The sequence below is a fragment of the Lethenteron reissneri genome, chromosome 70, assembly GCF_015708825.2.
Source record: "Lethenteron reissneri isolate LAM-NWPU_2019-01 chromosome 70, ASM1570882v1, whole genome shotgun sequence".
NCBI classification, from domain to species: domain Eukaryota; kingdom Metazoa; phylum Chordata; class Hyperoartia; order Petromyzontiformes; family Petromyzontidae; genus Lethenteron; species Lethenteron reissneri.
This window is the reverse complement of record NC_083848.1, coordinates 1,873,767-1,891,465: the sequence shown is the minus strand read 5'-3', so window position 1 is coordinate 1,891,465 and position 17,699 is coordinate 1,873,767.

The window sequence follows — 17,699 nt, the reverse complement described above, 5'->3', positions numbered from 1 at the left end:
GATGACGATGATGACACACTGGCTGCTTGTAGAGCTTTAGAATTGATTTAAAGATTATTTCATTGGTTTTTAAGTCACTAAATGGACTGGCACCTTACGAAACGCGTGACACGTTTTTAAGGAATGAGCCCAGTAGATCCCTCAGGGCAACTGGTCGTGCCAAAGGTCAGGGACTACAACGTATGGGGAGGTCAGCCTTCAGCAGTCTCTGATCCTCGCCTTTGGAACGGCTTGCTGGAGGATCTGAGTGAATCAGAATCGGTGAATGTTTAAAACGACATCTTAAAACGTAACCATCTCCAGATTGGTTTTAAATCAGGATGCACTGATTGTGTAGTTGTTACGCTTTTTACTATACTTTCTAGTTCGTAATGTTTTGTATATTTTTTTACGTATTAATCTGTCTCACCATGGGACCTCATTTTCCAGTAGCAAAATATGAGAATAGGTTTTCCCCTTTGTGCTGGCAACAAAACAGGTTATGTTAAGATGTTAAAACACCAAACTGAAACCTTTTACAAGGAATCACGTCTGCACTAACCACAATACTTGTGGTCAGAATGCAAACAAAAAACCGTACTCTGATAACACTGGTCAACACTCTTTTTCTGGCATAAGGTATTCCAACGGTTTTAAGGTAATTTTGGGGTGCTGATTCCAAATCTGGCATCAGTTTTTGTATTCTTAGGTTTTTTCGGTAAAGTCACGTAGGTAAAAAAAAAAAATTAAAGTAAAATAAAATTAAAATCACGACGTTTCGGAGGCAACACAAGTCTCCGTCATCTGGTGGGACCGTCACAGCCAGATTTGCTGCATCAAGTGAGGCAATGATTCAAGATGTAATCCCTTAAAAGCAAGTTGAGGGGGGAGGAGAGGGGGGGGGAGCTCATCAGAATGTGGTAGCCAATGAATGGAACGTATCGGGAGGGAGGGGGCGGGGCTCAAAGACGGCACGAAGTGCCACGCAGAACGCATCGGGAGGGGGAGGGGGCGCGGGGCCAAAAGGATGGGCGACGTGGTACACGGGAGTCGGCGGCGTGGACGTGGTTGTGCGCAAGCAACTACTGCTGCACACGCCAACGCATTGGACAGAGAGGGGGAGGAGAGGCCAAAAGAGAGTGTGGGGTGCAAGTGTACGTGGACATGTGTGTGTACAATCACCTGTTGATACACATGATAGAAAAGAACGAAAATGCTCATGTTTATACCAGTGCTGGCTGAACAATGAAGAGAGTACTGTTAAACACTGGGGATGTTAACACTCGGTAAAGTAAAGTAGACTAGTGCCTGTCAGATAAGATGGTCCAAAAATGTGTAATTAAGTTTTTTTTACGTGGTTGATAACATCTTTCCAATGATTACTAAGTTTGTACCCATCATCACGGTTGAAATTATGTCTGTGTTTGTATATTTGTATGGCTTCGTGTACAAACCTTTGATGGTAGCCAGGAGGTTTGCAGAGAACCTTGGTCTCGGAAAAGACAATTTCATGAGAGCCCACCGAGTTGTAGCAATGATCGGCAACGGCCGAAGAATCAGTTCTGCCGTGTTTCAGATCTGACTTGTGCTCGCGGACACGATCAGAAACATGACGTTTCGTTTCTCCAATGTAGCAATCACCACAAATGCAACTCAATTTGTAGACTCCAGGATACTGTAAGTCAGGAACGACATCCTTCACAGATGGAATCAGATCACGGATTTTATGCACTGTACTGAATCGGACTTGGATCTTATGTTTGTTTAGAATTTTGGAGATATTTTTGGTCACGCCTGTTATGTATGGTTCGTGATAGTTTTGGTCGGAGTTTCATGTGGCTGTTTCTGTGTGGTGGGAGAAACAGCTTGGCGGATAGTGCGGTCAGAGTATCCGTTCATCCTGAGGGCCCGATGTACATGTCTTAATTCACCGGTCAGGTGGTGTTGGTCAGAAATGCCATGGGCTCTGTGGTATAGCGTTTTGATGAGAGAATTCTTTTGAGATGGGTGGTGGTGGGAATCCGGTTTCAAGTAGGAATCTGTGTGGGTGGCTTTCCTGTAGACAGAATGTCCCAAGGATCCGTCAGGCCTCCTCTCAAACAGAATATCCAAGAATGGTAGTTTACCGTCTTTCTCCACTTCCATGGTGAATCTGATGGATGGGTGTCTAGAATTGATGTGGTCCAAGAAGTGGTTCAATGCTGGGAGGCCATGTGGCCAGATGACGAAAGTGTCATCCACATACCTCTTCCACAGGGAAGGACGCAGGGTAGATGTCTGGATGGCGTCTGATTCAAACTTTTCCATGAACATGTTGGCTATAACTGGTGACAAGGGGGAGCCCATAGGGGTACCCTCATTCTGTTTGTAGAAGGTGCCATTCCAGGTAAAATAGGTGTTGGTGAGGCAATGCCTAACCAGCGCAGGTACATCAGAATTCAATCAATGTTGGACTAAATCCTCAATTATTGTTAGGGTGTCCGGTACTGGGATTTTCGTAAACAAAGATACTACATCAAAGCTGACGAGGATGTCATCAGGAGATAGTACCATGTCCTTAACCATAGAGACTAATTGGGTTGAGTTGAGTACTGCCGAAGAGGTCTTGCCTGTGAAGGGGAGCAGAGTATCTGATAGAAAACGGGCTAGTTTGTACGTAGGAGAGTTTATCGTCAACACGATGGGTCGTCCAACATAGATTGAATTCTGATGTACCTGCGCTGGTTAGGCATTGCCTCACCAACACCTATTTTACCTGGAATGGCATCTTCTACAAATAGAATGAGGGTACCCCTATGGGCTCCCCCTTGTCACCAGTTATAGCCAACATGTTCATGGAAAAGTTTGAATCAGACGCCATCCAGACATCCACCCTGCGTCCTTCCCTGTGGAAGAGGTATGTGGATGACACTTTCGTCATCTGGCCACATGGCCTCCCAGCATTGAACCACTTCTTGGACCACATCAATTCTAGACACCCATCCATCAGATTCACCATGGAAGTGGAGAAAGACGGTAAACTACCATTCTTGGATATTCTGTTTGAGAGGAGGCCTGACGGATCCTTGGGACATTCTGTCTACAGGAAAGCCACCCACACAGATTCCTACTTGAAACCGGATTCCCACCACCACCCATCTCAAAAGAATTCTGTCATCAAAACGCTATACCACAGAGCCCATGGCATTTCTGACCAACACCACCTGACCGGTGAATTAAGACATGTACATCGGGCCCTCAGGATGAACGGATACTCTGACCGCACTATCCGCCAAGCTGTTTCTCCCACCACACAGAAACAGCCACATGAAACTCCGACCAAAACTATCACGTTACCATACATAGCAGGCGTGACCAAAAAGATCTCCAAAATTCTAAACAAACATAAGATCCAAGTCCGATTCAGTACAGTGCATAAAATCCTGTGATCTGATTCCATCTATGAAGGATGTCGTTCCTGACTTACAGTATCCTGGAGTCTACAAATTGAGTTGCATTTGTGGTGATTGCTACATTGGAGAAACGAAACGTCATGTTTCTTATTGTGTCCGCGAGCACAAGTCAGATCTGAAACACGGCAGAACTGATTCTTCGGCCGTTGCCGATCATTGCTACAATTCGGTGGGCTCTCATGAAATTGTCTTTTCCGAGACCAAGGTTCTCTGCAAACCTCCTGGCTACCATCAAAGGTTTGTACACGAAGCCATACAAATGTAGAGGAGTAGAGGAGAGTGGTGGCGTCGTGTGCGCTGTCCGGTGCGGTGACATCACTGGGACGTGGGGTCGCACGCGCTGGGCAGTGCACGTGACGTCACCCCTCCTAGGCTATTTAAGGGAGACCCCGTGACGCAAGCGGGGTCACTGGAGAAACGGGGATAGTAACAGGGTGAAGAGGGAACCAGGGATAGTGATATGTGTTAATAAACCCTGGCGGAAGCCCCTAACTCACCTCTGTCTCCGAGTACGTCCGTCGGAACCACTCAACAACTGGTGTCAGAAGTGGGATGCCCAATTGGAACGCTATTGTGTGGTTGTGCCCACTAGCCTGCGTGGTAAATTAACCCGAGCCATTCACGAGAAGCTTATGCACCTTGGCTACCACAAGACCTTATTGACCCTTAAGCGGGACTATTACAGGCCTGGTGTTGAGGGTGACGTGGCACTGATTTTGAAGGGTTGCCATGACTGCGCGCGGAGGAAGGTCCCAGTTGTCCGGGACCGGGCCCCGCTGCAGTCCATCCGGGTTTCTCGCGTTAATGAGCTCGTGGCGCTCGACATTTTGAGGCCATTCCCTGCATCCCAACGGGGCCATAAATACCTCTTGGTGGGCGTTGAGTACCTCACACGTTGGCCCATGGCATGGCCTTTGGTCGATCACTCAGCCTCTTTTATCACTGAGGCCTTCGTCCAGGGGTACGTGTTTGACAAGGGCGCGCCGGAACAATTGTTGACTGACCAGGGGCGGAATTTCTCGTTTAGGTTGCTCAAGGAGGTGTGTGACCTCCTTGGCACCAAGAAAATCCACACCTCGCCCTACCACCCCCAGTCAGACGGGATGGTAGAGCGCTTGAACCGCACCCTTACGTCCATGCTGTGCCACCAGGTGAACACGTCCCAGTCAGACTGGGACCTGTTCGTCCCGGGGGTCTTGGCGGAGTATCGGTTGGCCCCTCATGCCTCCAGCGGGGCTAGGGCCCATCGTCATGGGGTTGTCCTCGAAGGGTCGGGTGCACCATCGTCATCACCCCCTCAATGGCCTAGACAGACCCTCCACTGGGATGTGCTTGCGCATAGGATGGTGGCGGCAGCTGCCGGCTCCTCAGCGGTGGCAGGATATGTGCAAGGGGTGCACGTTCGCCTCCTGGTGGATACGGGGGCGTCGGCCACCATTATTTCTGAGGCCATTTTTGGGCTGCTACCCCGCAGCGTGGGCCCGTTAAGGCCGGTTCGCGGGGCTTGTGTCGCCGCGAACGGCGGCAGTTTGGGCATCTTGGGCCACGTTGTAGCGTCGGTTCGGGTTGACGAGATTGAGTTGGCTGGGCCTATTTTGGTCTCCAGGACCTTGGCAGTGCCATGCCTCTTGGGGACCGACTTTTTGTCTAGGATGCCCATCCGAATTCTCGTTGACCAGGGCTGTGTGGAAATGCCGTCAGGGAGGCGGCTGCAATTCCTACAATCGCCTACCGTCCTGTCTCCCTTGGTCGCCGGTGTACGGGCCTTGAATAAAGCGCCGGTGACCGTACCACAGGCGTCACAAATCCTGATACCCCTTAGGTTGCGCAAACCAGTTCGAAATGGGCTCCACGGAGACGGGTATCCTCCTGTCCCCGTCAAGCTACTTTTCAAGGACGAAGGGGTTGGTGGGCGCCTTGACAGCCGTGTCGGGGGGCCAGGACCTTTTTTTTGCAGGTCCTCAATTTAGGACCCTTGCCGGTCGTAGTCCCGGCCGGCGCCGTCCTGGCACACGCGACCCCGGCTCCTCCACCCGAGAGCGCTGCCCCGGATGGAGGGGTCGTGGCGGGTGTGATGCGCACCGGGGACCCCGACGCATCATGGATCGCCACGTTGTGCGACGAGAATGCCTCGTTGACCTCCGGGGAACGTCGGCAACTCCGCGACCTCATCGAGCGGTTCACCGATGTGTTCAGCCAAAGTAAGTTTGATCTGGGTCGCACTACTCTTTTGGACCACCACATAGACACGGGCGACACGGCCCCTATTCGACTTAATTCCCACCGCTTTAGCCCAGCGGAAAAAGATCATGTCCGCTCGGCTGTCGACGAAATGTTGGCGGCGGACATCATCTCCCCATCTACTAGCCCTTGGGGTGCCCCCATTGTGCTAGTCAAGAAACGGGACGGGAGTCTCTGGTTCTGCGTCGATTTCCATAGATTGAACAAGATCTCGGTGGCTGATGCATATCCATTGCCTCGCATGGATGATTCCCTGGACGCCCTCTCTGGCACGCGGTTCTTTTCGACTTTAGATTTGCTCTCCGGCTTCTGGCAATTGCCATTGGATGAGGCCTCTAGACCCAAGACAGCGTTCCGCATGCCCCAGGGGTTGTTCGAGTTCAATCGGCTTCCTATGGGTCTCCATTCGGCCCCGGCCACCTTCCAGCGTCTCATGGAGATGGTCTTGGCGGGGCTGCAGTGGGAGTCTTGTCTAATCTACTTAGATGACGTTATTGTTTTTGGCCGTACGTTTGGCGAGCACTTGCAACGCCTTGAGGCGGTGTTCGTCAAAGTTTGTGCTGCTGGCTTGAAATTCAAACCCCAGAAATGCCACTTGCTACAACCATCGGTGAAGTATTTGGGACGCATTGTTAGCATGTCAGGTGTCGCCACGGACCCGGATAAAACGGCTTGTGTCCGGACGTGGCCGACTCCAACATCTGTCGCGGAGGTGCGTAGCTTTGTTGGCTTCGCATCGTACTATTGCCGGTTTGTCCGCGATTTTGCGACAATTGCGAAGCCACTGCACGCCCTTTCCGCCAAATGCCAAAGGTTTCACTGGGGCGCGGAGGAGGAGGCGGCTTTTGCGGCGCTTCGCACGGCCTTGGCGGATGCGCCGCCCTTGGGGTACCCGGATTTTTTGAAACCCTTCCTGCTCGATACCGATGCCAGCGACACGGGAATTGGGGCTGTCCTGGCCCAGGTGGTCGACGGGGTTGAGAGGGTGGTAGCCTATGGCAGTCGCGTTCTGTCCCCGACGGAACAGCGAATATGTGTGACCCGGAGGGAGCTTTTGGCCATAGTTTATTTTGTTCAGTTGTATAGACCATATTTGTACGGTAGGCTGTTTACGGTCTGAACCGACCACGCGGCCCTGCAATATTCGCTGAAGATTAATCAGCCCTCGGGTCAGCTGTCTCGCTGGCTCGAAGTGCTCCAGGATTACCCCTTTGATGTAATCCACAGGAAGGGGACACAGCATGGAAATGTGGACGGTTTATCCCGATTGCCGGCAGGCGGCGGGTGTGCTTGCACCCTGGGCTCTAGCCATTGCAAGGCCCCAGGGGACGCCGCGGCCCAGTTGGTCGCGTCGGCCGAGGCGGCCACCCCTCCAGGTGCGGCGGTGCACGCGGATTTCGGCCTTGGACTTCCCCAGGAGGTATTGTCCAGCTTGCAGATGGAGAATTCCTCTCTGCTGAAGCTACGGCGCCGTGTCGGACATAAGGCCCGGAGCTCAGCTTCGTCGGCTGCCCCGGCGATCGCTGTGCATGACGGACTCCTCATGCGTTGGGATGCCCAATTGGAACGCTATTGTGTGGTTGTGCCCACTAGCCTGCGTGGTAAATTAACCCGAGCCATTCACGAGAAGCTTATGCACCTTGGCTACCACAAGACCTTATTGACCCTTAAGCGGGATTATTACAGGCCTGGTGTTGAGGGTGACGTGGCACTGATTTTGAAGGGTTGCCACGACTGCGCGCGGAGGAAGGCCCCAGTTGTCCGGGACCGGGCCCCGCTGCAGTCCATCCGGGTTTCTCGCGTTAATGAGCTCGTGGCGCTCGACATTTTGGGGCCACTCCCTGCATCCCAACGGGGCCACAAATACCTCTTGGTGGGCGTTGAGTACCTCACACGTTGGCCCATGGCATGGCCTTTGGTCGATCAGTCGGCCTCTTCTATCACCGAGGCCTTCGTCCAGGGGTACGTGTTTGACATGGGCACGCCGGAACAATTGTTGACTGACCAGGGGCGGAATTTCTCGTCTAGGTTGCTCAAGGAGGTGTGTGACCTCCTTGGCACCAAGAAAATCCGCACCTCGCCCTACCACCCCCAGTCAGACGGGATGGTAGAGCGCTTGAACCGCACCCTTACGTCCATGCTGTGCCACCAGGTGAACACGTCCCAGTCAGACTGGGACCTGTTCGTCCCGGGGGTCTTGGCGGCATATCGGTTGGCCCCTCATGCCTCCACGGGATTTTCGCCTTTTTATTTGATGTACGGTAGGGAACCGGAGCCCCCGGTGCACGTCCAGATGGACGTTGGCTCCTCCAAGAAGGGGTCGGCGGTGCTGACCCCTTTGAAGGTCGCACTTGACCGGCTGCGCGAGGCGCGACAGGCCGCTGCCGAGAATTCCGCAAGCCGGCAGGCGGCTAATGAGCGGCTGACCAAACACCAGGCAGCTGGCCTCCCGTGGGTAGCGGGTCAAAAAGCGTGGCTGCATTGTCCCCAGGTCCCCGTTGGCACATCGGCCAAATTGCATCGCCCTTGGCAGGGCCCCATGGAAGTCGTGGAGGTCCGCCGGTCGCAATGCGTCCGGATTCGGTTCGGTCGCCGGCAGTGGATAGTGCACCCGTCCTGGCTCAAACGTTATGTTCCATCTACCCTGGGGGATCCACCCCCAATTCCGGAGCGGCCGGCTGATGATGTATCCGGCGTGCCTGACCGGCCGGGTCTCGTTGACGGAGGTGACGTCCGACCTGTGTGTGTGCCCCCAGGCCCCTCCCGAGTGAGGCCGACAGAGACCCCCCGGTCACCGGAGGCCACGGCGGTGGGCCTGTTGCCTGCTGACGGGCCACCTGCACGGGTGGCGGACACCGCACGGGGGAGCGGGCCAGCAGCGCATACCCGCTCGAGGGGGATGCGGCTCCGGTGACGGCCCTGATGGCCGTTCAGCGGGCCCAGCCCCTGGCGCCCGTTCGGCGCTATCCGGCGGATGAGGCCTTCGGGCTCTATTTGTTTTGTTTTTTTGTTGTTGTGGTTGTTGTTGCTGTTCTGCTTGAGGGGCCGTGCTGCCCTAAGGTTGAGTTTTCTAGCAGCCGGTTTTGCCTTCAGGCACACGAACTCGTGATTATTCGGTCTTCGGTCCGGTGTGGGGCCCCGCTTGCGGGGTGATTGCGGCCGGGTCGGCTGTTTTTTTTTCACGGGGGGGGGGGGTGATGTAGAGGAGTAGAGGAGAGTGGTGGCGTTGTGTGCGCTGTCCGGTGCGGTGACATCACGGGACGTGGGGTCGCACGCGCTGGGCAGTGCACGTGACGTCACCCCTCCTAGGGTATTTAAGGGAGACCCGTGACGCAAGCGGGTCACTGGAGAAACGGGGATGGTAACAGGGTGAAGAGGGAACCAGGGATAGTGATATGTGTTAATAAACCCTGGCGGAAGCCCCTAACTCACCTCCATCTCCGAGTACGTCCGTCGGAACTACTCAACACAAATATACAAACACAGACATAATTTCCACCGTGATGATGGGTACAAACTTAGTAATCATTGGAAAGATGTTATCAACCACGCAAAAAAGACTTAATTACACATTTTTGGACCATCTTATCTGACAGGCACTATTTTACTTTACTTTACCGAGTGTTAACATCCCCAGTGTTTAACAGTACTCTCTTCATTGTTCAGCCAGCACTGGTATAAACATGGGCATTTTCGTTCGTTTCTATCATGTGTATCAACAGGTGCTTGTACACACACATGTCCACGTACACTTGTACACCACACTCTCTTTTGGCCTCCCCTCCCCCTCTCTGTCCAATGCGTTGGCGTGTGCAGCAGTAGTTGCTTGCGCACAACCACGTCCACGCCGCCGACTCTCGTGTGCCACGTCGTCCATCCTTTTGGCCCCGCCCCCTTCCCCCTCCCGATGCGTTCTGCGTGGCACTTCGTGCCGTCTTTGAGCTCCGCCCCCCTCCCTCCCGATGCGTTCCATTCATTGGCTATCACATTCTGATGAGCTCCACCCCCCTCTCCTCCCCCCTCAACTTGCTTTTAAGGGATTACATCTTGAATCATTGCCTCACTTGATGCAGCAAATCTGGCTGTGACGGTCCCACCTGATGACGGAGACTTGTGTTGCCTCCGAAACGTCGTGATTTTTATTTTATTTTACTTTTATTAATTTTAATTCTTTTTTACCTACGTGACTTTACCGAAAAAAACCTAAGAATATGAATCCTTGCAGTCACGAAAGCTTCAAATCTAGAATTGCTAGTCATTTCCCCGTGACGACGACGACGATGATGACGACGACGACGATGATGACGACGCTGATGATGACGACGATGATGACGATGATGATGACGATGATGACGACGATGATGACGATGATGACGACGATAAAATAACAAAGAAATAACAATGATGATAAAATAACAAAAAATAACAAAAAACTACGATGTTTCGATCGCAGCAAAAGCGTTCGTCATCATCCCCTTTGCCCGCTTGCTTTGCGAACGAAACGTCGTCGCTTTTTGTAATTGTTTTCTTCTTTTCTTTGAACCTATCTACGTGACTTTACCGAAAGACCCAAAAGAATACTTTAGTTTAGTTAAACACTAGCGGTAAGTACCCGGCGTTGCTCGGGCAAAAAAGGAAGATACACACATGGACTTACACACAGACATTGACCCACACACATAGAAACACATCAACTTAGACGCACACACACATATATATGGTTAAATCTAGGAAAGGATCGTTAGCAGGCCAACCTAAATGTTTCTAACCGGTGAAGATGTTCCATTAGGGGGGTGCACGTTTCGCAAGCGTAGAGAAGGGAGGGAATTACCGTGCCCGAGAAGACCTGGAGCTTCATGGAGCGAAAGACCAGGTAGCTTCCACACAGCGTAACACAGCCGATGAAAAGATAATGGCGCTCGACTGATTTGGAGTGAGACCTCTGCTGTTAAACCGGAGCCGGTCATGAGCACATTGGCCAGGTATGGGAATCTCGGCAATCACTCCATAACTACCGCATCACCAATTGTGAGTTGTGGGGGTGGATTGTTCGATAGTACAAAATACCCAGGCAGGTGCTTAGTTTTGGTGGGGCTGATAGTAAGGCTCCATCTCTTAGTGGCAAGCTCCAGGTTCAACCGCAGTGAGCAGCAATCACCAGAGCATCGGCATACATAACATGGTTGAGCAATAGGGAGGCATCCCTTGACCGCACCCGGGCATCGATCAGCCTCCCATTGTATCTGTACCATATGGTAATTCCTCGGGAACAGCCATTGAAGGCTTCACGAACTACGTGGTCAAAAGATGTTAAATAATGTGGAGCCAAAGGACATCCCTGTTACACCCTAAGGTGTAGAGGGAATGGCTCTGACTGACGGCCATGTAGTTTTACGCGGGGCCGCTCACCATCATGAAGGTCCTTAATGATCATGAGCAAAGTTTGAGGGACTCCGAAAGCATGAAGAACAACCCAGAGGCCAGGCCTACTGATGGTATCATAGGCCTTGAGCAGGTTAATAAAGCACATACATTCACTCACTCACATGCACACATGGAGCTACAGACACGCAAAGAAATGGACTTACACTGACTAACATTGAGCCATGCACACAAAGCGACTATCACAGACAGCCATGGACTGACCCACACAGACATCGACTCACACACACAAACACATGGACTTACACACACATACATAGACTGACACACATTGCCCTACACACACATAGACATATGGACTGTGACACATAGACATCTACTTTAGATACACACACATGGATTAACAAACACACATCGACACACATAGACACACAAACGCACATTGACTTACACACTCAGATGGAGCCATGCACACACATCGACTCACACACACGCATTGACGTACACACATCGAGTGAAACACAGACGTATGAACTAACACACACATGTGGACTAACACACACACAGCGACAGATACGCACACAAATGGACTGACACACACAAACACTTGTACGTACACACACACGGGGCGTTGTCCATTTGAAAAAGACAGATACACACATGGACCCACACACATAGAAACCCATCGACTTACACGCACAGAAACACATGGACTCACACACACAGACATCGACTTTAGGCACACGCATCTAGTTTCTGCACACGAACATTATAATAGTAATAGAGTATTAGGCAACTTATTAGTTTAATAATAGTAAAGAATGAAGCAGAGTTGTTATGTGCACACAAACATTATCATTGTAATGTTTGTAAACGCATTTGTTTAATAATAGTAAACAATAAACCTGAGTTTTTAGCGAAAGATTGAATAACATTGTACTTTACATTGGCGTGGTGACGCCTCGTCCCGTGCAGAGCCCGCGGCCTCGCCTAGATTGGCAAGCCGGAGGAGGTGAGACGTTGCCAGGCTGCGAGCTGGGCCGCCACCCCCCCCCCCACCATCCCCCCGCCCTCGCCATAATAATACTATGTAACCGCTTTAATAATATAAAATTAATATCTAAGGACTTTATATGAGTAACTGCACGCATTGGGGTGGGGGGGGAAGAGGACATCACACTGTGAAGATAAATCGGCAGCGTGATGTGTATATCTATTCCATGTTAAACGCGTAAAATAAAATGTCTCCCGTGAGCTGGAGCGAACGCGCATGACTTGGCAGGGTCCGCCCCCTCCCCACGCAATTGGCGTCACTTGGTACGGTCGATGTCACGCAATAAGTAAATAATGAATAATAGAAACGGCACAAATGTGTTAATTAAACTACTTTAAAGTTTACGGACGGGAAAACGGAATAGCCTAAACCCACCACGGGGCTTAGGGCGTGCCACCTGGAAAATTATTTCGGTCTTAAACCCCACCGTCCGAGAGCCAAATCCCCCGCAAGCGCGAGCGCGCGGAGACTTTTATATATAAGAAGAAGATGTATGTTGAAAAAAAATGGGTTTTGTGTGTGGGGGGGGGGGGGGCACAAACGGCCAACGCTGTGTGTGGGTGAGTCGGTGGGTGAATCGGTGGTTGAGTGAGTGGGTGGGTGAGTGGATGAATGAGTGAGTGGGTGAGTCGGTGGGTGAGTGAGTGGGTGAGTAGGTGGGTGAGTCGGTGGGTGAGTGAGTGGGTGAGTAGGTGGGTGCGTGAGTGGGTGGGTAGTTGGGCGAGTGAGTAGGTGAGTGGGTGACTGAGTGAGTGGGTGAGTGGGTGGGTGATTCGGTAGGTGAGTGAGTGTATGAGTAGGTGGGTGAATGAGTGAGTGTGTGAGTGTGTGAAAAGGTGGGTGGGTGGGTGCGTGAGTGAGTGGGTGAATGAGTGAGTGGATGAGTGAGTAAATTGGTGAGTGGGCGAGTGAGTAGGTGAGTGGGTGACTGAGTGAGTGGGTGAGTAGGTGGGCGAGTGAGTAGGTGAGTGGGTGGGTGAGTAGATGGGCGAGTGAGTAGGTGAGTGGGTGACTGAGTGAGTGGGTAAATGGGTGGGTGAGTCGGTGGGTGAGTGAGTGGATGAGTAGGTGGGTGCGTGAGTGGGTGGGTAGGTGGGCGAGTGAGTGGGTGAGTGGGTGACTGAGTGAGTGAGTGGGTAATTCGGTGGGTGAGTGAGTGGGTGAGTAGGTGGGTGAGTGAGTAGGTGAGTGAGTGGGCGAGTGAGTAGGTGAGTGAGTAGGTGAGTGAGTGGGTGAATAGGTGGGTGCGTGAGTGAGTGGCTGAATGAGTGAGAAAATGAGTGAGTAAATTGGTGAGTGGGTGAGCGAGTAGGTTAGTGGGTGGTCATCACGGGGGAGAGGCACGGGCGTTGGACCCTCTCCAGACCCCGCGCTGTGTCACCAAGGAGAAGCGACGACGCGTCAAGCCCATCCCATAATGAGGCGATCGCGGCGCAACGGAGCAGGTCGAGTATTTTAAGATGTTCCCGTGGGTTGTGATGCTCTGAGACTTCTTGGATGCGGTGAATCAAAGCTCCCTCCACCCGCTCCAGCTCCTCCTACTGCGCCCTCCCGTCACCTCCACCACCTCCATCGCCTCCACCACCTCCACCACCTCCACCACCACCACCTTCATCGCCTTCACTACCTCCACCACCTCTTCCACCTCAACCAACTTCACCACCTCCACCACCGCCTCCACCACCACCAGCTCCAATACCTCAACCACCTCCACCACCTCCATCACCTCCACTACCTCCAATACCTCCACCACCAGCTCCACCTCCTCCACCACCTTCACCCTCCATCACCTCCACTACTTCCACTACCTCCACCACCTGCACGACCCTCACTCCCTCTACCTTCTCCTCCACCCCTCCAACCCCCTCCACTACCCCCTCCACCACCTCCAACCCCCTCCACCACCCCCTCCACCACCTCCTCCCCGACCCACCCCACCTCTCCCTCTCTCTCCCACGGGAACATCAAGAGGAGTCCGCTACCAAAACACGACGAGAATAAATAGAGAGCGGAGGAGAGACAGGAGAGAGACGCGGGGAGCGCACATCTCTGTCTGCCTGCCTGTCTGTCTGTCTGACTGTCTGCCTGTCTGTCTGTCTGTCTGACTGCCTGACTGCCTGTCTGTCTGTCTGTCTGTCTGTTTGCCTGTCTGTCTGCCTATCTGTCTGTCTGTCTGCCTGTCTTTCTGCCTGCCTGTCTCTCTGCCTGCCTGCCTGTCTGTCTGTCTGCCTGTCTGTCTTTTTGCCTGCCTGTCTCTCTGTCTGTCTTCCTGTATGTCTGTCTTTCTGCCTGCCTGTCTGTCTCTCTATCTGTATGTCTGTCTCCCTATCTGTCTGTCTGCCAGCCTGTCTGTCTGTCTGCCTATCTGTCTGTTTGTCTGTCTGACTGTCTGCCTGCCTGCCTGTCTGTCTGTCTGTCTGTCTGCCTATCTGTCTGTCTGCCAGCCTGTCTGTCTGTCTGCCTATCTGTCTGTCTGCCTGTCTGTCTGCCTGTCTGCCTGCCTGCCTGTCTGTCTGTCTGTCTGTCTGTCTGCCTGCCTGTCTGCCTGTCTGTCTGTCTGTCTGCCTGCCGGTCTGTCTGTCTGCCTGCCTGTCTGCCTGCCTGCCTGCCTGTCTGTCTGTCTGTCTGTCTGTCTATCTATCTGTCTGTCTGTCTGCCTGCCTGTCTGTCTGTCTGTCTGCCTGTCTGCCTGTCTGTCTGCCTGTCTGTCTGTCTGCCTGTCTGTCTGTCTGTCCACCTCCCTCTCTGGACGCGTGGTGTCTGCGCGTGGAACACGCCGACTCGAAGCGCTCCGACAATTTCCCGTTGGTCTCCCAAGAAGAAGTCACTTCTCTCCGTCGTCTGTTAACCCCCTTCGCCCCACTAACCACCTCCGAACTGACCGGTGCCCATCTCTTGGTAAGGAATCGGATGCGGATCTCACCGCCGTTGGGTGAAGTTGTTGTTGGTTGATGTTGTTGATTGTTTTTGGTTGGTTGTTGGTTGTTGTTGGTGATTGTTGTTGGTTGGTAGTTGATTGGTGGTTGTTGTTTATTGATGTTGGTTGGTTGTTGTTGGTTAGTTGTTGGTAGTTGTTTGGTTGTTGTTGGTGATTGTTGTTGGATGGTAGTTGATTGGTGGTTGTTGTTGGTTGATGTTGGTTGGTTGTTGTTGGTTGATGTTGTTGGTGGTTGTTGGTTGTTGTTGGTTGTTGTTGGTGGTTGTTGGTTGTTGTTGGTTGTTGTTGGTTGATGTTGTTGGTTGTTGTTGGTTGTTGTTGGTTGGTTGTTGGTTGGTTGTTGGTTGGTTGTTGTTGGCTGTTGTTTGTGTGGCTACTGAGGACTCCGAGCTCACTCACTCACACGTAGCGGCCTTGCCACGATTCAAATCCAAATACTCACCAGGGTGATCGGGTGTTTAAGAGAATAAGTGTGTGAGTGGGTGGGTGAATTTGTGAGTGGGTGGGTGAGTGAATGGAACAACGCACCAACTCACCCACTCACTCACCCACTCACTCAATCACCCACTCAGTCACCCACTCACTCACCCACTTACTCACCCACTTACTCAATCACACACTCACTCACCCACTCGCTCACCAGCTTTCTCGCCCACTCATCTACTCACTGACAAAATCACCCACTTACTCACCGACTTCCTCTGAAACTCACTCACCTTCTCACTCACTCCTTCAATCACCCGCTCACTCACTCACTCACACCGACTCACTCACCCTCTCACTCGCTCACCCGCTCACTGGACCACTCACCGACTCACTCACCCACTCACTCATTCCCTCAATCACCCACTCACTCACCCACTCACTTACTCACCCACTCGCTCACCCGCTCACTGGACCAATCACCGACTCACTCACCCACTCCCTCTGAAGCTCACCTACTCAGTCACCTCGGTGGGTGAGTGAGTGGGTGAGTAGGTGGGTGCGTGCGGGGGTGGGTCAGTGGGTAGATGGGCGAGTGAGTAGGTGAGTGGGTGAGTGAGTGGGTGAATGAGTGAGTGGATGAGTGATTGAATGGGTGAGTGGGTGAGCGAGTAGGTGAGTGGGTGAATAAGTGGATGAGTGGGTGGGTGAGCGAGTGAGTGGGTGGCTGAGTGGGTGGGCGAGTATGCGGGTGAGCGAGTAAGTGAGTGGGTGCGTGAGTGGGTGAATGGGTGAATGAGTGAGCGAGTGGATGAGTGAGTGGGTGAGTGGGTGGGTTGGTGTGTGGGTGATTTGGTGAGTGAGTGCTTGACTGAGTGAGTGAATGAGTGAGTGGGTGAGTGGGTGGGTGCTTCGATGGGTGAGTGGGTGGGTGAGTTGGTGGGTGAGTGGGTGGGTGAGTTGGTGGGTGAGTGGGTTGGTGAGTGGGTGAGTTGGTGAGTGAGTGAGTGCGTGGGTCAGTCGATGGGTGAGTGAGAGGTTGAGTGGGTGCGTGAGTGGGTGAATGAGTGAGCGAGTGGGTGAGTGCGTGGGTAAGTCGGTGGGTAGTTCAGTGAGTGGGTAAGTGGGTGAGTGAGTGGGTGAGTGCGTGGGTCAGTCGGTGGGTAAGTGAGTGAGTAAGTGAGTGAGTGAGGGGGCGAGTGGGTTGGTGAGTGGGTGGGTGAGTGAGTGCATTGGTAAGTCGGTGGGTAGTTCAGTGAGTGGGTGAGTGGGTGAGTGAGTGGGTGCGTGAGTTGGTGGGTGAGTGGTGGGTGAGTGGGTGCTTTGGTGAGTGAGTGCGTGGGTCAGTCGGTGGGTAAGTGAGTGGGTAAGTGAGTGAATGAGGGGGTGAGTGGGTGGGTGAGTGGGTGAGTGTGAGTGAGTCGGTGGGTGAATGCGTGAGTGAGTGGGTCGGTGAATGCGTGAGTGAGTGGGTGGGTGAGTGAGTGGGTGAGTGCGTGGGTAAGTCGGTGGGTAGTTCAGTGAGTGGGTAAGTGGGTGAGTTGGTGAGTGAGTGGGTCAGTGAGTGCGTGAGTGCGTGAATGAGTGCGTGAATGAGTGAGTGAATGAGTGAGTGAGGGGTGAGTCGGTGGGTAAGTGAGTGGGTGAGTGGGTGGGTGAGTGAGTGCGTGGGTAAGTCGGTGGGTAGTTCCGTAAGTGGGTAAGTGGGTGAGTGGGTAAGTGGGTGAGTGAGTGGGTGAGTGCGTGAGTGAGCTCGGAGTCCTCAGTAGCAGGAAATCACCAGACAGACACCAAGCACCAGAGTAGCTTGCCGTCGAGATACCCCCTAGATCAGCAGCAGGGATCTTTGCGGCCCACTCGACGCAGCGAGCGGTCTACGAGGTCACTTGCCAAGTCAAAGCGGACGGCACTAGGACTGCGATGCAGGGTGCGAGCGATGTTGAGGACGCCCCAACGTGGCACCACCAATCCCGGCGACCGGCGTTGTCGACTCACCGGGGTGTCGAAGGCCTTTAGCCGCATGGCTCGCCGCTGCCCTAGCGTCCTTCGCCAGAACGGTTGGATACGTACAGGTGTGAAAGAAGTTCAACACACACACAGCACGGTTGGCTACGTACGGTGTGAAAGAAGTTCAACACACACACATAGTACGGTTGGATATGTACGGTGCGAGAGAAGTTCAACACACACACACACAGCACGGTTGGATATGCGTTGTGCGAAAGAATTC